Below are 17,472 nucleotides of genomic sequence, written 5' to 3' on the forward strand. Positions count from 1 at the left end.
TGGAATTTCAACAATTTGGGACTCAACAGATACTCCTTGTCAATTGTAACAACATTACATTTTTAATACATAGCATATAATAACTGTAGCTGCAATTATAATTATTTCTTAACGGAAAATAATTCTGTTTATTCTAGAAAAAACTGAGATAAAAGATTAAGCAAGATCGTCAAAATGTTGCGAAAAAAGTACATTTTTCGGGTATTAAATGTAAATTGTAAAATGTCCAAGTTTAAAAGTTCGGTACAACTACGATTTGCATTTAATGTTATTAATTCTTCTATTTTTGAGGACAGTGACATCTGCATAAGAAGGTTCATTTTTTGGTAAAATGTCACTAAAATCTTCGATCCAGCCCAGTGTGTGCCGCGCCAGCTCCCATAGTCGTACCGTTTTAGGTAATTTTCCTACAGATCGAACCGTGAGTTGCGTCCGAAAGCTGAAAGTAGAAAGTATACATATGTATGCAGGACACTAAGGCTATCCCCAAGCTTGTGCTTTCGTTCAATTTTCTAATTTTTGTACCATACTCCAGCTTGTATGCATTACCTAGATCAGCCATGCTTACGAGATAGCCGTTGCAAACAGTTCGCGAAGTCGACTTTGTCGTTGGTGTTACCTGTACATACAACTGCGGGTTGCAAGTAGGTGGTGGAGATAAGCAGGTTCCCGGAAGGGAAACGTTTTATAGTATTTTGACTTTTGCAACGTTTCAAACTAATTGTAAACAACGCTGAAGAGTTGGACGGAAAGATAAGGGTAGAGGTAGATCTATTCTACGGAGGTGCATCGCCCCGTGCATCGTCACCTCTGGTGTCACCAACTGCTCGCCACTCGTTGCCAGTCCAAGGGTGCTGGATTCTGCTCGAACCTGCAGTAATGTAGACCATAGCCAGCAACGAACTCGACATCTTGGGCTGTCGGTTGTCGGCTGTCCGTTGTCCGCAACGTCTATCTCGTGGGCATGCTTGCTTCCGGATCAGATCTAATCTAAAAGGCAACCAATTACTCACAAGCACCGGCCCACCTAGAACATTCTCCGCCAGAGCTATCTCCACCAGAACTTTTGGTTTAACATAATTCTGTCCTCTTTTGCTAAAATTCGTTAACGCACACTACACAATATCCGCAGAAGAAGTTGAATCAGTATAGATACAATTTGAAGAATCTCGTTAATCCCAGCCATAAGATAAGGTCCACAAATCTTTTTAAGTCAGTTTCATTGATGAATTTCCAGTCATTCAAACGCTCAGATTGTTTGTGTTGTAGTGTCTTAATTGCATATCGTCCGCGTCTTATAACGTGGTACTCGGTACAGGGGCAACTATCGAACAGTAAGTACAGTTCTATCTCGAGAAACGGCACCAATATTTGTTTCGAGGATAGAAAATTTCCATCCTCTCTTCTTCTTTTGAAGTTGTCCGCTCGACAAATGTGTATGTCATATTTTATCTTTTTCCAACAAAAGTTATCGCTGCTTGACCGTCAATTGTATGGTCTGTCACTAAATTCGAGCCTCTCGCACATTCTGTCTATTCACCCTCGACCCACTCGAGATCGAAGTTACGCCGCGTAGGTAGCCTGATCCGAGAAACGGCAGAAGCCGCCCTGAGCCACTCCCGCTTTTCGAGAGAAAACTGTGATATGGACAACTGAAAGTTTTTGGGTCCCAAACTAGCTCTCAATACTTTGGGCGAATAACATGTGTTCGGGACTCGAACAAAATCTATACGCTCGCGCCCGTCCGAAACAGTCCGAACCTGCACGATGCAGAACTCCCCAAGTTATTTCCTGGCCCTCGCTACCGGTCTGCAGGTTCCCCCACCACTGACCACTTCATAGTACCCTACCGTGCTATTATCTCTCCTGGAGACATCCTCCCACATAAGTTTCTAGACAAACCCCCCCCCCCCGCCCCTTCCCCCCTCCAGACAGTTCCCCGGGCCTATCCTAGGCAGTGAAGACAGATTAAGACTCTTCCCCTACTCTATCTTGCTCATTCTACGGCGGCGAGTATCCCCCCCCAATAACCCCCCCTTCCGCCACGGCCCACTCACGTGACGCGTTTCGTCTCTGTCGTGCATGTGTCACAATGACACGTGACTCAACCGGTAATAACAGAGGCAGGACAACTGTATTCCCCTCAATTTCTCCGGTCTGGCTACATTCCTCACGGAGGCAGCTCTGCGTGACCTTACCATTGACGCCAGCTACTAATACTTGTAATATCTAAAAAAAAAGTTTTCAAATATCTAAACATTTAATTTATTCCATTATTTAGGTATAGTTATATTCATAACAAGCAAGCCGAGATTGTAATAAAATTGGTTATTTTTCACAAAAATAGAAATAGTAGAAAATGACCTCGTATGCAATATAAATAACGCACTATTTACATCAAGTGCTGATCATTTTCATAATTTGGCAATGTCAATGTTATTCTTTAGTACATTTTAAATACATCCGTTTGTTTCTCAATATGACCAATGCACACGCTATTATTAATTACTAGAACATTATCAGCACATAGATTCAAATCTCAATTGACCTCATTATATTTATCGGAATTACCAGATAATGCGCCGACATATCAACATGGCTCGTGGTGAAAAGATCGGCTACAGCTCCGTCAATATGTTGAGTATCGGTTCATAACTTGGCCCACATACTTTTCGGAAGTATTATAGACTTACAAAAACAAAATCATTTTTTTTTCAACCAGTTATGCGAGTTACCATCCTTAACGCAGACTACGTCTTCCTATTAATTTAATATAATTATTAATGTACGAAGTAAGTTTATGGTAACAGCTTGTACGAATTATTCAAAGATATTGTTTATCGAAGATGCTAAAGTCTTAGAATTTTCCATTATTTTTTGCAGTTTTTGAATTTTTTTAGTGTGTAAAGTGTACCCTTCACTGCCATCGCTAGCACCAGTACCAAGTCACTAGCCGACCATTCCATCCAGGAATGGGTCGATAGCTGTCGACGTGGAAGGCATAAGCGCTTTCACCATTCCAGCTACAGCACCACCGCCCAATAGTACCTTGAAATACAGAAAGTTGTGATAAGAATTCGGAAAAACCAATTGCAGCTATGAGTTTCATCAAATTTCTTCGATATTTTAACATACACCTAATTATATGTATGTATATAAATATACCAGAATTTTTGTAGTGTTTAATTGATGTTGTAGTAATCAACATTTTGAAACTTTAAGCCCTTATCACGGTATTCTTAAACATGTGCTGCACAAGCACTAATGTAAAATGAAATTTTTTAATTTCTCATAGAATCGAGAAACTTTTATGTTGAAAATAAGTCCACGCCCCATGTTGATCGAACAATTAATTATTAAACAAAGAAGATATGCTGTGAACGGGATATTCCTCTTTAGGGAAACATAGTTTAATATATAAAGAACTATTCTAGTTCTGATCAGTAGCATTAGTAACAATTAGTAATAAGTTCATATATAGTCCTTGAAATGTCCATAACCCTTTACGCTGTAACTAGAACATTCCCGACTATATCTGTTAACAATTCATTGAAAAATGTGAATACTGAAGTTTTAAAATATATATTCTTGTCATACGGTAACATAGCGCGATCAACATTCTTGTATAACTTCGTGCATTAAGGGGGCCGGCAGGCATTTGGCCTTGACTGTCACGCTATGTTACGCTGTGCCTTTTTCCTAGACATTTTACGTCTTAAATAAGTAAGTAATCAATTAAAAATGCATACCACCGTGTTTGTATGCATTCTGTACGATTTTGTACGATTCTCTTAATTTCGAGAGATTTAGTGTTAAATGACGTAAAATGTCTAGAAAAAAAGGCATAGCGTAACATAGCGTGACAGTCAAGGCCAAATGCCTGCCGGCCCCCTTAAAACTGAGAAGGATTGTACGGTGGACCATAAACACCTACCACGGCGCAATTATCTGTCTTCGTTAGAAGAATCCATTTGTTTTAAACATAATATTATGTGTTATTTCTTTTACAAATTTAAGTTCTTTCACCTGTAAATTCGTCAACTAACTCTGTAAGCTAGTGCTGGGCACGTTTGCCTTAATTGAGGCAAAACCGTTCCCACCATAGCACCCACTGTCCCCTACCCGTAAGCGCCGTTACCGCGAGGCAACGAAGATGCGAGACACCATTGCCCGCGACGAAGATCCACGCTGCATGAAAGAAAGGTTGGTGAGGGAAGCAAACGTATGAGGGGCCCCAACCGTGCCCAGCACAGCCGTAAGCAGTATTTTAGTGAGCTACAATAGACCCGGGCAACTTCTTCTCCGTTGTCGCTTCACGACTCCCATTAACAGTGTACCGGTTCCCCCACTATCAACTATTTCATGATTTGGACCGCGTGACCACATGACTGCGAATATATGCTTGTACATCTACACTGCACAGGAGTTTGGTGTAGGCACCCAGGAGTAGGGAGTGGAGGCATCTGTGGCTCGCGTGCCACAAGTTGACCAGGCCTAAGCTACAGTGTATGTTGCTCTAATACAGTGCTGCGCACGGTTGAGGCCTCTCAGACGCTGGCTTCCCCCGCCAACCTTTCTTACATGCAGCGTATACTTTCGCCTTGTTGGCTGGTGTCTCGTGTCTTCGTTGCCCTACCGTACGTACCTTCTTAGCTGCTCGCGACAAGTGAAGCGCTTTTTTTCTCCATGGTAACGACGCTTACTGGAAGAAGACAGTGAGCGTTACGATGGGTACGGTTTTGCCTCAATTGTGACAGATTCGTTCACGCGTTCTGCAGTTACCGACGTCAATAAACAAGGGGTTGTCCATCACTTAAAATTCCTAAGATTATATCTTATCTGCCTCTACGTGCTTGCTCAACCCAATTCATACTGACAATTTCCAAACAACGTAATACAGCCCGAATAGTGCGAAAGCGTCGAGTCCGATTTGTCATATTTGACGAACAGAAATATTCTGACGCACATTCACGCCTTCGAAATGTTTTTACGCAATAGACTTTATGGTATGAACAAGTGAATTCCATACTTATTTATAGATTATCACACACGCGCGCGCGCGCACACACACACTCACATTCAAGAAACAATTTCAGTTATAATCCAATTAACCAAATTAACTAAATACTTTATACTATGTGGACAATTACTATACACATCCTGACTTTTTTAACTTGCTACATTCATATTTATCAAATGCATGATGCACAGTAAAACAAAAAGGCGGAAAGGAATGCCTATCGTTACAAATAAATAAATTTTCGAACCTTGAAAAATTCAGCAGCGCTTAAATGGTACATCAAAAGAGATGTCTTTATATCGCTTAACTTCACGTTGACAACCCAGACATTTTTAACTTTCTTTTATATAATCCTGCAGATATTCAAAAATCCAAGTTTTAATGTTAAAAATTCACTGGTTCACGTGTGTAAAGTTGAATGTTTTTAAGCGTTTCTGACTGGTAAAGACGCCACCGTATTCATATGTACTCAAACGCAGATTTTCATAAAACGGTCATTTCTTTTTCATTGTCGCTGCTTCTGTTGGGGATTTCACTATACATTCAACAATTGTAGCCAAATTTTTTTACTATTTCTTTGTTTTTGTTTTATTTTTCAATGCAAACAAATTTTTGGCAGGTTTTGACGAAAATTTTTCTTCTTTTGCTTTTCTTCGAGCAATTTTTTTCTTGAGTATCCGTCGCGACAATGCTTCTTCATTTTCTTCCCCGAGTTTCAGTCTTTTGTTGATTTGCTTTTGGAAATCCCCGTATTACTTCTGGCGACTGGTAAAATCAAGGTCAAAGAGTGGTTCAAATATCCCCCAAACAGTGGTTCATTCAGCACAATAGACCATAAACAAATTACGAATGTCTTCAAAATATAGTAAGAAAAAATATTTCGACTTGAAAAGGTTAGTATGCAAATACCAGGATAGGAATGCACCTATTGTAAAAGTAAATTTGATGTCGTTTAAGACCACTTATTGATGACAACAAACTTTATAAATAATGAAAACGTCAGAAATAAAGCGGTTTTTATATCACAATAGTTCGTATTGCAAATATAAACAGGAATAAACACTCCGCACCTCTACGAACGCATGTGAGGTTAGATTATGCATAGAACTAATTAAATTGAACAAGGCAACCGAAACTTACTAGAAGAAAAAGAAATGTTTCTAGTGGTTCCACTATCCCCATGGTTCAGCTATCTCCACTATCCCCTATATTCTTGCTTTGAAATTTTCCACGCAAAATTGTATTATTAGACAATTTTTTAAATCTGACTATTTTTAAATGTGTTAGATTATAACATCATATTCTTCGCGTACAATTTAAGAGGGTCACCATGCCGTCTTGATGACTCTGTAAAACCACACACACATATAAGAAACCCACATACGCTTACGAAACTTGCAAGGGTTCACGGGGGCTCAAACTGACGCTTCAATATCGCAATGAGCAAATCAGAAGTGGTCAATTTGGTTTCCTAAAAGTCCAATCTAGCATTATACGGTCTCCAAAATGCCTGTTTGTACGTTATCGTGGAGTAATTTGTAATATTCGGCGGCGTACTGCCTGTCACGAGGCGTCTGAAACTGCACCTCGCGGTTCCGACATTTTTCACTACTAGCGCCACTGTCACTGTCAGGTGACATAGTGAAGCGTCAGTTTGAGCCCCCGTGAACCCTTGCAAGTTTCGTATGCGTATATGGCTTTCTTCTACGTGTGTGTGTGGTTAAACAAGTAAGTAACATTATTATTCTGAGCATCAAATGTTATATTCACTCCACGAGTAATTATAAATATGCGTTTGTAGAACCTTATTCGCGACTCAAGTATCCGTACACCGAAATCCTACTCGCCAACGACATGGCCGTATCAAATGTGAAAATTGTTAATAACTTCAAAACGGGGAACAAATTGAAAATTTTTTTATTCTTAACTTTCATTTTATATTTCCAAGAAGAACCATCCCATTTTTCACTAATTTGGTGCCATAAGGAACCAATTCTGAATTCTTAAAACTTTTGCTTACGTCACTTTTTTATATATAATGAATCCCCCTTCAATCGTAAAGATATTTTTTGAAGAAAGATTCCCATTCTCTATTTTAAAGCCTCGTTTCACTCGCTAAACATACAAGCAGACAAATGTGAAAAAATATGTATCCAATATTTTTTCCAACATCTTTGTGTTAGCTGTAAGAACCTTAAGGAAATCTGAAAATCCTATCTCAATATTCTGAGAAAACGTAGAATTCCGGAATATTTTAGAAGTTTTCAATTTCTGGAGCAATAAAATACGCTGATGTAAAAATAATGAACCTCAACCGTTGTAAACAATATTGGGGGGAGACAGGAATTACAATAAATTCTGATACATCATATATGTTTACATGTCGCGATGATGAGGGTGGATAAGTGGAACTATCCTGACGAGACTATACAATGGTATCTTGGTGAAAAAGTGCAGGCCCACTGGTCACGCAAGTACGTTCGAAGGCTCGAGCAAGAAGAAGAAGGATCCGACAACAGGATCATTTCGTAATTATAATGGATCAGCTTGACGCTACTGATTGATGCGCGTGATCGATGCGTAGATCGGTGCGTAGATAGATTCGCGTTTACGTATGTGTGTTCGCGATTACTATTCGAGGGACTCGCGTTCGCTGTCCGGAGGTTTTTAACCAGTTAACTGTGTTTGACGAGTATACTCGTCATGAAGAAATTGCAATATTTTGTGTCATGACGAGTATACTCGTCAAAACAGCTATAATTCAAACAGCGGTTAATTTTTCAAAGAGGTCGCAACCGAGTGCAGTATGCATCCGATTACAAAAGGGAGTAGATATGGCAAAGCGGGTGCGCTGCAAGCTTGACATTCTTTGAAGCTCGTCGCGACGAACTGCCGCGTCGTAATTTGTACATGTGTGACCGCTCGCCGCGACGGAACGAATGGTCATTGTGGGCTGTGTCTCATTCGCGTTCTGCTGGTCGCGGGTGTCGTTTTCGTAGAGATACACGGGGAGGAAACACAGCTTGACGAGCGGACGTTTGCACTCGGAGTTGGCAGTCTTCACCGTAACTACGTGGGTAATGTTATCCGCGCCGGGATGACATTGAACTATCCGCGCAAATTCCCACTTGCTCGGGGGTGCAAGGGCGTTTCGGAGAAGGACGATACGACCCACCTTCGCGAGATGACTTGCGTGCGATGCGCCATTTCGTACGCTGTTGTAACGAATGAATATAATCATTCGACCACGATTTCCAAATCCTTTCGTACAATTTTTTTAAAAGCTGCCAACGACTCAGCCGCTAATCGTGTACATCGAGAAGAGTCGCGGCTGGAACGGTAGTGATCGCTGTGCCAACTGTATAATCATCGATGTTCGGATCGGACGGGAGTTCATCCAGGCCTCGATCTGACACAATACAGCTCGTCGAACGTGAGAGTGTTCGCATCGACGACTCGTTTCAAGTGATGTTCCATCCTTTGAATTCCGACTTCCCGCAGTCCGCCGAAATGCGAAGCTGCGGGAGGAATGAAGTGCCATGCGACCTGATCGCTCGCTAGTTTGTTAAGCAGATTCGGCTTGCGCGTGGCGGTTCGGAACGTCGCGGTCACTTCCTTATTGGCGTCTCGGAACGTAGTTCCATTGTCGCTATACATGGCGACAGGTAAACCGCGACACGAACTGAAACGATCGTAACACGTGATGAACGCATCGGTTATGTAGGACTCTACCAATTCGATGTGCACGACGCGATTTGTCAGACATATCAACAGCGCGACATACGCTTTTGTCGATTTGTGTCCGCGACCGAGGATCGTTCGGACGGGGATGGGACCCGCATAGTTCACGCCGCAGTGTAAGAACGCACTTTCTGGGCGAGTAACTCCCACCGACGGAAGCTCCCCCATCAATTTGGACGGAATTTTCGCGTTTTGTCGCGCGCATTTTACGCATCGATATAACACTTGATACAGCACAGTAGGACCGTTAATTGAGGGCCTGCATGTAGCAAGGTCTGGTGCAGGTGGCTGATGAGCAGCGAAACGAGAGGATGCGAAACAAGGAGAATCGGATGTTAGGTTTCCTCGGGTAATGCTGCATTCCGAAGCCGTTCGTCAACGCAAATCAGTCCTTCCGAATCGAGGTACAGGTTTAACGCGGGAGAGGAAGCTTATCGTACAAACGCCGAAATTCGACTGGTTGTACCGCTTGTTGAATTGATTTAAGCCAGTACGTTCGCGCTCGCCGAATTTCTATTGTGAGCAGCGCGTTTGGAGTTGGGCAGTTTCCAGATTGACCTTCCGTGACCGATAACGACGATCTGGGATGGCTAATGGGTGACCGCAGTTTCGCGATGAAACGCAAACACACATGCAGTCACGCGGAGAAGCGTGAGCCAACTTGAGAATCGCATGGCTAGATCCCACGGTTATAGTTGAGTGACCGCATGAAGGCGGTAGGGAGACGTTTCTCCAAAGTAGTCGTTACCGAGAGTGGCGGTATTTCGCAGGGGCACGAGGTAGATGGCGATTTGAGCTACCTCGGACCATGCCACCATAATGAGTGGTTCACAAACTGCAGGACACTCATTCCGCGAGAGGCGCAGTCGACGGGATTTTCCTTCGATTGAATATGGTGCCATTGAAATTTTGGCACTAGTTCCTGAATGTTCGCGACTCGGTTCGCGACAAACGTTTTCCAGCTCGAAGCAGGTTGGCTTATCTATACGAGGGTAATTGTGGAGTCAATCCAGCCGTGCATCTCGCACGCAGAGTCCTCGAGCAAAGCTCGTATGAATGCCATCAAACGAGAAAGAAGCAAAGCTCCGTATAGCTCAAGGCGCGTAATTGTGACGGATTTGAGCGGAGCCACTTTAGACTTCGCAGCAAGAAGAGAGATGAGAATATCTCCATTGTTCGTTGTCACGCGAGAGTAAACAACTGCGGCAGAAGCGTTTTGCGAAGCGTCTGCGAAGCCGTGCAGTTCTGTTTCAGGAATGTTCAACCTGTGTCCTGTCCATCGAGGTAGAACCATCGATCGGAGAAGGTGAACTTGGGTGCAATACATTTTCCAGGTTTCGCGGAGCTCGTTTGGGATTATCTCGTTCCAATCACACTTCTGCAACCAGAAACGTTGCATTCGCATTTTTGCCACGACCACAACGAGGTCGTAGAATCGTGCAATTGTCGAAAGAATTTCCGTTTGGTTGCCAAAATGACGTTTCGAATTCCGACATCGAAACGAAATGAGTCGTTCTCGGGATTTCAATTGATACCGAGGACCTTTACATTGTCATCGGGTAACAGCGGTTTGCTGACGGCAAGGCCATGATCTGAGGGACCAATATCGGCAACTAACGCAGGGCAATTATTAGCCCATTTGTGCAATTTAAATCCACCTGTTTTCAACAGAGCAGTTACGTGATCACGAGTTTGATGTGCTAACCGCGAACCGTCCGCGCCGAACACGCAGTCGTCCGTATAGATTTGATGGCGAAGAACCAGCTGTGCCAAAGGATATTTCGACTCTTCGCCCTTCGCAAGTTGTTGTAAGACCCGTAGAGCAAGATAAGGAGCGGGACCGGCACAGTATGTAACGGTCAAGAGCTGATAGTGGTGCAATGGTTCCGCGGTAGGAGATCGCCACAAAACCCGTTGATAGTCACCGTCCTTGTGGTCTACGAGGATCTGCCGGTACCTCTTAGCAATGTCTGCGATGAAGACGTAACGATAGCGGCGCCATCAAAGAATTACAGCGACTAAGTCTGTTTGAAATTTGGGACCGATCAATAAGTGTTTAATAACTTCCCGTTCCCTGTTTTCGAGGATGCGTTGAAGACTACTTAAAGCCGTGTTGTAGCGCTGTGATGACGAACGACAGCGTGATGCGGTATGTACACGGTTTGAAGAGATGGAACCGTTGACGACTTCGTGACTTCGACCATATGACCGAGACCATCATACTCGCTTAAGAACTGAGAATATTCCGCTGAATGCTGCGCATTTCGTTGTAACCGATTTTCCTGTCTTAAAAGCATGGTGTTCGCCGCGGCGAGTGAAGGCCCAATTTCGATGGGAAGTTTTACAATAAAGGGCAAGCGAACGATATACTGTCTATTCGGGGCTCCAGTGTGCGTGGGTTGAAAATGTTCCACGCATTTTTGCTCCGCGGAAGAGAGCCGCGTGACAAACGGTAACTCCTCGATTCCCCAAATCGGCGAAGTTCGGCATCGAGATTCAACGAGACCTTGTAGTGGAAGCTCGCGACGGATGTAGGAGCATTGGACGCGGGTGATGGAACCGGACCGGAAAGGATCCAGCCTAACGTGGCGTTGTGAGCCGTAGGTTCATTCACCGTGCCCTTTCGCAAACCTTCTAAAAGGAGCAGCCCGTACTGATCCGTCCCGATAATTAGCTCTATTGGAGCCGAGTCAAAGGGGTATTCGTCCGCAAATTCCAGATCACGAATATGAGAGATCCTGACGTCGGTAGTCACTCGATGTGGCAAATAGTTTGATAACGAGCGTAATACGTAAGCGGTCCGGTGATGCTGACGGAAACGCGAGAGCGCGGGAGTCGGAGTCGTTGTGTTAAATTCTCGAACATTATAGACACGACCGAACCTGGATCGAGTAGAGCGCGACTTTTCTCGGAACGGCCAGACGGTGATCGCAGTTCGACCCATGTAATCACAAGCAAGACGTGCTGTGTGGCAGCGACACGTGGGACAGAGCAAGACGCAGACTGTGATGTGACAAGGTTGTCGTCGTTATCGGTCGGTGACGCAGCATTAGTCGATGACGCGGTACCGGTTAATGACGCAGTCGAGTTGTTGAAATCTAACAACGTGTAATGACGTCGTTTGCAAATGGAGCAGTTATACGAGCTAGCACATTTTTTCGTCGGATGGTGCATGCTTAAGCAGTTTATGCACCGGTTTATCCCTTTCGCGTTCTCGAACCGTTGTGCGGCGAATGTACCTTTCAACGACGCGCAGTGTACGAGCGTATAATTCGCTTTGCGTAGATCACACGGGCTTTTCGCGACCACGGCACCGTATAATGACGGAGCACGAAAACGGCTCGATTTGGTTGCCACGCCTGCGATCCAAAATTCCGATACCGACGTGGACGGCTTGATTTTTTGTAACGCGCGTATTCGCGATTGTAAAAATATATCTAAATCACGAAATGTCGGACAACTTTTAACTATTGCCGAGCTTCAACTCCCAAGCCTTACGCGAATCAGAATCTAGATTTTTTGGTCCACGGGACGCACGAGATTTTTTAAAGCTTTAACTGCCTTGTTGGCTTTGTCGCGAAGGCTTCGCAGTTGATCGGCCGACTCAGAACGAACTTGTGGAAGGTCGTACAGAGTTTCTAAATGTGTTGACACTAGCAGTCGCTTGTTGTCATAACACTCTACCAGAATATCCCAAGTAATTGTATAGCCCGCATCGGTTATCGCGATGTTCTCGTCGAGGTCGCTAGCCGCGCCTTTCAAACACGCCAACAAATACTGGAATCGAGATATGTTTGAAAACGATCTTTTGAAAACGAAAAAAATGTTTGACCACGGATGAAAAGCGATCACGGAAGGTTTCCCACTCATCAAAGGCTCCAGAGAATTGCGGGAGATTAAGTGTTGGCAATCGATTCGAGACTTCACTGGGTTGCGAGGTAGGTCCTGTTTCTGGACGCATCGACTCAGTACCTGAGGAGTCGGCAGGTGCCAGCCGGGAAAGAGTTTCCGCCATATAGTCCGATGTCTCCAGGAGAAACTCGTGCAAGGCCATGAAGCGATCCTGCGTGAAGTACCCCAAGCTGAAACGCTCCGCGTCCGTTGCAGCAGCAGATATCTGCTTGTGCACACTTTGCCACTCGGCGAAGGATTCGCTCAGCCGTGCGATTCGATTTCGAACGGTGGCGACCGTTAATTTTACTCTGTCGAGTTTCTTGAAGTTGTGAAGAGTACGCTCGACAATACGAGCTGCGTCGATTTGTTGTTGAAGAAGCGTCTTAAGGTCACCCATGATTTGCTATTAGCAACAGACATGTGTATTTCAACTTTGAATGTTCAACGAATCGCCCAACTGTCGTCACAGATCGAACGCGTTCTTTTCACCACACCAATGTTCCCGCGTGGCGATGACGAGGGTGGATAGGTAGAACTATCCCGACGAGGATATACAATGGTAGTTTGGTGAAAAAGTGCAGGCTCACTGATCACGTAAGTATCTTTATTAATCGACGAATGCCGCTCTCGAAGTATGTACACGTCGGACACGAGAAACCCGCGAGACACACGGAAGCGACGATTAACGAATTCGGAAATTAAACTGCAAGTTAAGAGCACGAACGATTCACAAACTGCGATAGGCGCGTTAACGATGCTGTACGTTCGAAAGCTCGAACAAGAAGAAGAAGGATCCGACAACAGGATCATATCGTAATTATAAAGGATCAGTGTGGCGCTACTGATCGATGCGCGTGACCGATGCGTAGAGCGGTGTGTAGATCGGTACGTAGATCGATCCACTATTGGAAGGACTCGACTCGCTGACCGGAGGTTTTGAACGGGTGGATTCCTTAACAATACAGGATTATTAGTTTCTTTTAATACTGTAATATTTGCACAGTTTTTATAACAATGGTATTTGTAATATCCTATTATTGCAGCTGATAAAAAATAGACCTCAGGGCGTCCTTCAAATGATGTAAACTGTAGACCAGTGTCGCCAGATGAGGGGAGGGAGCACGAATTGAGGGGAAAAAGTTACTCTCTCACTGCCAGTACCGGGGTATGCACGACAGTTACGAAAATTGTCGGAAACTGAGGGAATAGCGCAATAGAAGGGGAAATTAGAGTGGGGGAATAAGTCTTGATCAGGCGACACTGCTGTAGACCAGTGCTAGGCACGTTGAGGTACCTCAAACGCTTGCATCCCGCACCAACCTTTTTTTCGTAGCTACTCGCGACAGGCGAAACGCGTCCTTTTTCTATGGTAACGGCGCTTACTGGATGGGTACAGTGGGTACTATGGTGGGGACGGTTTTGCTTTAATTGAGGAAAATGTGCCCAACACTGCTGTAGACCTTCGAAAGACATCTGTAGATTGTACATTTTTTTAGAACTCTCAAAATAGTTATTTTGCTGTGGTAACAAGTAAAACAATTTGCTGAACCTATACAACCGCAGTTCCTTGATCCTAGTAGTAAATGCAAGTAAAGCATTAGCATTGTTCTTCTGAAGACGAATAAAAGACTAAAATTTTCTTGTTTCTTTCAAGCTGTACCTTTAGTAAAACTGTGTTGTTACTATTAAAAAATTGTCGATAATTTTGAAATACAAATTTCATACCTTCATGGAATCAAATCATTTATCTGAGCAAACTACGTTCCACAGACGAACATAACGAAAATATCAGAACCATTGACCGGGGAACCCGTTCATCAGCACTCGTCATGTCCACCCGCAGTCAATATGGAATGTCGCGATTGCGTCTTACGCGATTATTAAGAAAAAGCAATGATTCTAAATTAATTTTGGAGACAATTAAAGAATTATATCATATTTATATATAGTAGTATCATTCTCATTGGAAAAATGCCACGAATATGTTGGTGGAAGTCCTATAAAAAATAATGAAAAGTAAAGAAGTTTTGTTATTGGATTAGGAGTGGTCCCACATCGATACACCCGACCCGTATTATGTTTACACTCCTCGTTGACCGAGGCTATTCGAGTTTCACTGTCCCTTTCTATCTTCTAGCCGATATATGCCCCTGGGTAAACCCGTGTTGTAGACATATATCGAAAAACCACTGTACTTATAATAGTCCGGAAAATGTTCGTACAACGAATCGCGGTGTTTTTTGAGCAATTAATAGCCAAAGGGATACTGTGGTTGTAGATTATACACGTAGATTATGATTTGCCGATGTACATGTCTAGTCTCTACATTTTATGGAGGCCCATGTTGCGCAATAGGTTTTTCAAGAAATTCAAAGCAATAACATACTGTCCAATTTTCTACCATCTTGTTAGTGTACATTAAATGAATTCAAGAAAATCTTGTTAGTGTACATTAAATGAATTCAAGAAAATCTTGTAGTCTTTTAACGTTTTATTCGTGCTGCAGCTTCTAGTATTAACTTTAAAGCACAGCATTTATTCACTGTACTTGTTGTATTACGGTGACATGCTATACTTGCATTAGTACAGCGAAGAGTACGTCTGACAGCATGCCACGCTTGGGTCTGTTTCTTCGCATTGTCCCGACCATGTCTGTGCTATTTTCGTATAATTTTTGTGCTAACACGATATTGGTATTTATTACCTAAATATGGTTTATATCCATAGCCCAGAGCAGAGGTGACAAGCTTGCAACGGCCCACAGTCCGCAAGAGGGCCGTGCCGCTACTTCATCCAGTGCAACGTAATGGAAGAGATCTCCTCCACATCGCACTTTTCGAACGCCTATAAAAGCAAAACACCGTGGTCTGTTCGAAGAGTGCGATATGAAGGGGACCTCTCCCCTTACGTCGCACCGGACAAAGTGGCGGCACGGGCCGCTTGCAGCCTGTGGGCATATAGTCACCAGATCAAGACTTGTTCCCCCACTCTAATTTTCCCTTCTATCTCGCTATTCTCCCACGCTTCCGCCACGTCTCGATCACGTGACGACTTCCGTCTGCGTGGTGTCTGTGTCACAATTTCACATGACTAACCCGGTACTGGCAGAGAAAGGGTAACATTTTCCCCTCAATTCGTGCTTCCTCCTGTCATCTGGCGACTATGGCTTGGCACCTCTAGCCTAGAAGATCATAACATCATTTTAAGGCAATTCGAGTACTAGGTTTATGTCGCGGATAATTGTCTGTATAATCAATAAATTAAAGTCACTTCGGTCTACTATACATATGTACATACATACGGAAATTCTAGTTATATCCTGACTGATTTTACAACAATTTATACACTTAGAAGAATACACATATAGTTATTCTGCCCGGAAGCTAAGTGCCATCTACGACGCACTGATGACTAGTCTGCACAAATATCTTTTTTCCGCATATACAAAGATTTACATTCCTTACTATAAAATCATTCTCCACATATACTTTTCGCTGCACTGTTTTCTAAAATTAATTATTATTAGCAAAGTCAAAAAATTTTGGAAGCAACATAGATCAGTGTTCTGTCGTTATCTTCTTAAACACCGGAGATTCGATGTTTTCTCCTTTCGAAAAATATGTTTCTAATCTCAGTGTTTTTTAAATTCTTCGGCGACTGGTCCCGCTGAGCGTGGCGTTGGCAATGACCGTGCCGGAATCCGTTCGCTGTTGCCGCACCCTGGTTGGTCCGTGTTTTTCATTAATATCTCCATAGTGAAGCCGCGGGAAACATTTTTGCAAAGAAAAAAGTTACTTCAAAAGATCTCAGGAATCACCCCTCTCAAGGAAATACAACGTTTTTAGGACACCCTATATATATGTATATACATACCTGTACCTACTATTTGCCGCCAACCTCCTCTGCAAACGATATAGGCGATTCATAGGACAGGCAAGACTCGAAGTGCTCACAGTCATAAGATATTTATTAAGAAGTGTACTATATTAGAATCGTTCAAAATATTTCAAATTTTTCTAAATTTTCCTAGGTTCTTAGGTAAGTGTAAAAGGACGTCGAATAATAATCAGATTCAGAAACAAAGCCAAAACCGTGATTTCATAGCTCTCGATTTTCGCTTTATGATTAAAGGAGAGGTGGAATGAATGAACAACGTATTAAACGGAACGTTCTAATTATTTGATACATGTGGGATCACTCTGCAACGAAAATATTCAAGTTATGTATCAACGTTAATGCATACCTAACACAGTACTTTTAACTTAAAACCGCTATAATTTCAGGAAGTGCAGTGACACACGATGAAATTTTTTCGTGCTTAAAAGTAAAAACAAGTTTTCTCAATACATTCTGTGACGTTTTCTTATCTACAGCTAATTGATTCGTTATTGTATCGAAACAGGAACCTACTTCTTCCGCAGCAATGTAAAACGTCGATTAATTTTTATTTAATACAATTACTGTTAAAACAAGATTTTCTTTCATTAATACTGGAACTATCGGATCCGTGAAAATGGCTGATTGTAGATATGTTATGGTGCAATGACCAGAATCGTAAAGATGCTTTTATGAAGCACTACTGAGTAAACTTGTTGACTCGTGTGTACATTATAATAAAGTTCGTGTAAAATTTGAATAAATACGGTTTTGTTATTTTTATATGGTAATATAAAAATAAACAACATCCTTCGTGTTCAGTAGTTCTAGTATTAATTCGCTAATACGGTGTGATTGTTGCGCATAGAAAAATAATAATGAAAAATATATTGTTAATATTATATTGTTCTATTACACTGCCCCTTTCAATGCAAATAGTT

At 42.8% G+C, this 17,472-nt stretch overlaps 1 protein-coding gene and 1 long non-coding RNA gene across 11 annotated transcripts in view; both read left to right on the forward strand.

The window, feature by feature from the left end:
• Nucleotides 1-17,472, forward strand: part of LOC143356654 (uncharacterized) — a 707,545-nt gene that overhangs the window by 542,405 nt on the left and 147,668 nt on the right. The window lies entirely within an intron of this gene.
• Nucleotides 1-17,472, forward strand: part of Galphaq (G protein alpha q subunit) — a 146,741-nt gene that overhangs the window by 77,174 nt on the left and 52,095 nt on the right. The window lies entirely within an intron of this gene.

The sequence above is a fragment of the Halictus rubicundus genome, chromosome 8 (genome assembly GCF_050948215.1).
Source record: "Halictus rubicundus isolate RS-2024b chromosome 8, iyHalRubi1_principal, whole genome shotgun sequence".
Classification (NCBI taxonomy): domain Eukaryota; kingdom Metazoa; phylum Arthropoda; class Insecta; order Hymenoptera; family Halictidae; genus Halictus; species Halictus rubicundus.